Here is a 6,000-nt window from a genome sequence, read left to right on the forward strand (position 1 = left end):
CCATACCAATTTTCCCCATGACACTATTGTCTCTGTCATAGATGTTGCTAAAAATTATTCATTTCAAGAACAAGATGAGATAGAAAGTGCTCACTGGTACAAAAAGCAAATAATAATTCTTGCATATCACATACAGTCATTTGCTTGATTCTTCTATGCCTGATCCAATCTACTTATTACTGACTCACAGGAGTCCAGGTCAGTGCAAATGCACATATTGTTTCTACATTCAGATGATAGGGATCATGACACCTTATTTGTGCAGCATGGTTTTCTACTGCATTGGGAATGGTTGAAAAAGGAAAATCCCCATGCAAAAAATATAAAACAATATTGGGTGTGGTCAGATGGTGCTACCTCTCAATTTAAATCAGCCCGTAGATTTTACTTTGTCTCAAGGTTCAAATCCGTGACCGCCGGTCTAGACATGATGTGGAGTTTCTTTGGGTCTACCATGGCAAGGGTGAACATGATGGATGCGGTGTTTTTATTAAGCAAGCTCTATTTAAACACCAATTAACATGCCCTCAAGAAAAATTCAATGATGCCCATGATGCTGTAACATGGCTTACAACCAACCTCTCCACAAGCATGCATTCAACATATAGTAAACAACGCCTTAAGAATAGTGTAGTACGCAGAGTGTTCCATGAAGTGAAAGTGGATAAATTGCAAAGGAGAAGCTGGCACGATTGCAAAAAAATTAAAGGAGTGCGTGGTCTGCATAGCATATGGGGCTTCTCAAACAACTAAAAAACTTTTTAAAACAAGAAAACTTTCTTGTTTGTAGTGCATGCATCATAGGGGATCATGACGATTGTGAGAACATTGCAACTATGAAGACATGGGAGCAAGTTCAAGTTTTCCCTCTATGTTCAGATGGAATGACAAAAAATGGAGAGACAAACGATGCCACATTTTGGGGAGAGTTTCGATGACCTCACTGAGTGTCTAGAAGAGGGGGATAACTTTGTAGTTGCTGTCACTGCCTCTAGGCAGAACGAAGAAGATGGCCCATACTTTCTGTTTGCAGTGCACAAAACCTAAGCACAAAGTTGAGGAAGCATTCAAGGATAATTGGGGAACAACCTATGAGAAGTGGGATGTAGTAGTCGGAGCTTTTTGGTACAAAAAGACATCCAAGAGCGGCCATAATCACAAACTACTACGTAAGACTCCACAAATGTTTTTCTACTCTCATCTAGTAAGAGCTATTACGTTCTAGATGCAACCTGTTCCATAACGAAAGAAGGGAAATATTGTCTTCAAATTGGATTTAGATATGCATGAGCACATCTTGGGGTGTCTTGGAGTGATGGATGAGGACAACTGAGATAGTACTAAGAAAATGTAGTCTCATTGCAACAAGGAAACAATATTCCACTTATCCTAGCAAATGGAAAATGTATTTGAGACTATGCTTCTCTTAGTAAATCCCAAACTAACCACCACACTTGTTTTTGTAAATCCCAAATAATAGATCCCATGCTTTTTAGTATATCCCAAACAGCCATCGTGCTGGTTTTATTATTATTTTTTTGTGTAAATCTCAAACGGTATATCCCATGCTTGTTTTTAGTATAGCCCTACAACCAATGCACTAGTTTTATTAAATCCCATAACGAATCCACACATCCACAAATCCATTCATCTTGTAATAATACAAGCAAACCACCACATTGGTGGATATTAATATCCTAGTGCAACCAACCACCGTGCTGAGATGATCACTTATCCTACACTAGTATCGTGCTATCCTTGCACTACTGTCATGCTATCCTAAATTTTTTTGCATATTGCTATTCTAAAACAATCCCCTTTAGACTCGTTATCTTTAACCATCATATTTCAACCACCGAGCTACTTAAAACATTTAAGTACTAACATGGAAGCAGGTCGATGAAAAATCAGGTATTACGAGCATCATAGATCATGGATGATGGCAGCCGAGAAAGTCCACAAGTCCAAGAAATGCTTGCAAGATTTTTACTTTTTCAAAATACAATGACATTTTGTGGCTAAAGGAAATTCCTCTTATCAACCTCTTTATAGCAAGCATCTCCCAGCTCTTTAGGCTAGTCTAATGGACTATAGCAAACCTCTTCACACACTCAGATCACACACTGCTTGCTTGTCTCTACTGACTTGTACACCCATAGCAACTCCTCCTTTTGCTTGGGGTCCTCTTCATCCTAGTATTTGCGCTCTATACAACTTCGCACCTCCATCATGTCCTATCAAAAGAGACCTACATCATGAGCTTGACCCAACTACCTTAAAGGAGCATGAAAAACAATAGCCAGGGAATTTAATATTCATCGTCTTTGTTGACTCCAAGTAATACACCCACCACTGAAGCATGTCCTCCTTGTAGCTATTTTCCTCCTTCTCCAAGTCTATTTCTTCGAGGAGGTCATTCAACATTGTTTTTAGATAGAACAAAAGCATTCCAAAGTCTTTTGGGTATGCCATAGATTCATAGTAGGTGGATCGGTGTACAGAGTTTTGGGGCTAGATTTCATAATGGGCTCTTAGTTGTGTCTACATGGCACTTAAATAGGGAGAGAGTTCATTGGGCCTGACCTTCTCATTCTTCATTCTCACATTAATTGTCTAATCAAAATCTTTCATCTCACATTAGTTGTCTGATCGAAATCTTCCATCTCATATTAGTTGACTAATCGAAATCTTTTAGTCTCACATTATTTGGCTAATCAAAATCTTTTGTCTCACATTATGGTCCTTGGCATGTTAAAGGACACTATTTAGTGACATAGCTGAGAAAACATTGCCCAACTAAACTTTGGAGAAGATTAACAATTCAATAGATTACACACAGATTGCATAGATTACATCCCAAAGACTCCTTTGCTTCATATTACATCTCAAGGACTGCTTTCCTTTTAGGGGGTTGGTTTTTACATTGCCTTGAGTAGGTTGCCTTTTTGAGCTCCCTGATTGCAAGCTCAACCCTCCTTGCTCCTTTCTAGAAGGGGGCTTGTTCCTTCCTTCAGGGGCCTGGCCCCTTCCTTCATGTCGCTTTCTCTTTCCTTGATTTGAGCTTCTTGGTTGTAGGCCTGGCCTTCTTGCTCCTTTCCTAAAGGGGGCTAGTTCCTCCCTTCAAGCTCCTTTTCCTCAAAGTCAGCAGGCTCGGTCTTGGAATTCTTCAATTTGAGCTCCTTGTCTTTTTCATTTTTTCCCAAATGGAAAATTGAGCTGTAGCATGTACTTTCTCATCATAGATAGCTATAGTAGGCAACCACATTTGATATGTTCATGGCCTGGGAAATGGCAAATGACATTCTCTACATAGCGATCTTGCATGCATAAACACCCCAAAGCAAAAAACATGCACAAGATGGTAGCATGCAAGCCATCGGATCATGCAGTCATCTATGATGGGGGTATGGCAGACCATGCATTTCGCATTTCGGACCGTACTACATAGTAGGATAGGCATCTGATTTAACTATTGTGACTGTCAATACCACAGTCTTGCTCTATACATGACAAAGTTGCTTCTTGATTCCTTCCTTCCTCATCCTAAGGCTGTGGATGTTCTCCTTCATTTCCTCTACTCTTTGCTCACTATGTGCAATAGCTTCATGTGAATCCCTCAGTATCTTTTGAAGCTACTCAATTGCTCAAAAACATATACATGGGCCATTTCTAAGGCTTCCACTCTAGTTTAAAAATCTCTCAAGATGATGGACTACTTTTCAAAACTATCGAAAGCCATAGAAAGCTCGTGCACAACCCTATCATAATCTTTGTGCAAGGTCTTCTAGCTTACTCTTTGAACTTCCCAAATTGTTTCAAATTAAAAGCAACCCTCATCATTGGCTACTCTAACTTTCTCCACTGTGGCCGCTCTCTGTATACTTTCTGGCCTGGAGAGCTCCCTCATTGTCTTCTCCACCCTAGCTACTCTCTGCCCCATCCTTCCTGGCCTTGAAGCTCTCTCATTGTTCCTGAATCACCTTTCTGGTTTCTGCATTCTCCCTTTTCAACTCCTCCATAAACTGGTCTTTTTCAATGTTTAATGCGTTTTGATGTTGAAGAGCCATTTGTAAAGACCCTTCTTTTCGGCTCTCTAATCTTCAAGCTCCTTTTGCATCATTTCTAGCTCCTTGTCTATGATGTCCCCATCACTTCTCACTTCTTCAAGCCTATCTCAGAGCTCCTTGATGTGCTTTTTTGCTTCTTCTCTTCCATGCCTTTCCATGTCGACCATTTTTATAGCGGCCTCAGCTTGCTCTTGTGCCTCCAAGGCCCTTGCTTATGTCTCCTCTACCTTGACTTCTGCACCTTCCCTAAGAATTTTCTCAAGTTGCGCTGCCTTTGCTGCATTGGTGGCTTTCTCTTGTAGAAAAGTCACCTTCTGAGACATTTTCTTATCATATTGCTCAAAAATCCCTTTGATGGTCGATGCCATCACGTGCATTGCAACTCCAGTAGACTGAGATGACAATTGGGATTTGCCATCCATGCAATTCTTTAGGTTGGTTATCACGCTCTTGGATATCACCCTTGAGAAAGACACATCACATCTTTTCAATTGCTCTACTACTGCTTGAACCTGACACAACTTTACGATTCCTCTCGTATTAGGAAAGAAGTGAATAGTCTTCTTCATCAGCACATCTTGGAGGTCTGTTGGCAAGCCAAAAAGCTTGACTCCACCATCTATACTAATCTGAGTGTTGGGGTATACATCTAGAATATCATGTCTCTTCCACTGCTTCGTGAAGAAGTGTGCTTGCATATTGCCTCCAGGAATGCCTAGTGCATTTTCAATCATGCTTTTAGTGATGGTAATCTTCTGACCTTGACACACTAGTTGCCCCTCCACGTTCACCTCCTGTACCAACCTAGTGAAGTTTTTGAGAGCAATCAAATTGGGCTTTTGAAGAGAGACATAAGATGAAACAGTAAATGGAAACGGAATAGTGGAGGCTTGAGTTTGTAGTTCAAGTGCAAGGAAAAAGAAACGGTTGAGAGAGATAGAAGACAAAACAGTTAAGGGATTAGAATAGCGGAGGCTTAAGTTTGTTGCTTGACTACACTATCAAAGTGAGAGCCATCGTAGTGGTTGGCCCAAATTTTGATTAATTCAAGAAGGAAGTACTACCTTGCATTGTAATGAGTGATTAGAGGTGGTGGCATCTAAGATTTCCAACCACATCTGTGGTGGCAACCAAGATCCATTGGGCTGGTAGTTAATTACTAGCCACCGCAGTGGGCCGCAATTACTCACCTTCCAATTACCACTACCGGGCTTGCATGCATGATTACTACGAGTGCAGTAAATTACCAGTCACTAGGCTTGTATGCTTAGGAGAGTACTAGAGTGCATGGTAATGAGTGATTAGGCTTCATAATTTACTTTTGTGGTAATTAGCACCCAGTGGTGGTGGCTCTCATCGTCCACGTCTGTAGTGGTGATTGGGCTGGCAGTAATTACTAGCCACTTCAGTGGCCCGCAGTTACTCACCTACCTTTTACCACCACTAGGCTTGCATGCATGATCATTGTGAGTGTAGTAAATTACCAATCACTAGGCTTGCATGCTCACTAGAGTACTAGAGTGCATGGTAATGAGTGATTAGAGGTGATTAGAATTCATGATTTATGTTTGTGGGAATTACTACCCGGTGGTGGTGGCTATCATTAGCCATGTCTGTTGTGGCTAAGATTCCACCGGGCTGGCAATTAGTTACCAGCCACCGCAATGGCTTGCTCACCCACCACCGGGCTTAAGCATGCATGATCACTATGAATGCAGTAAAAATTACCAGTCATAGGGTTGGCATGCTCAGTAGAGTACTAGAGTTCTTGGTAATGAGTGATTAGAGGTTATCAGGATTCATGATTTACTTTTGTGGGAATTACTGCCCTGTGGTGGTGGCTCTCATTAGCCACGTAGTATCATGGCTATGATTCCACTGGGTTGGTAGTTAATTACTAGCCACCGCAGTGGCCTGCTCACCCATCAACATG

The sequence above is a fragment of the Dipteris shenzhenensis genome, chromosome 1 (genome assembly GCF_047967505.1).
Source record: "Dipteris shenzhenensis isolate YYH24624 ecotype China chromosome 1, Dip_SZ_1.0, whole genome shotgun sequence".
Lineage (NCBI taxonomy): Eukaryota > Viridiplantae > Streptophyta > Polypodiopsida > Gleicheniales > Dipteridaceae > Dipteris > Dipteris shenzhenensis.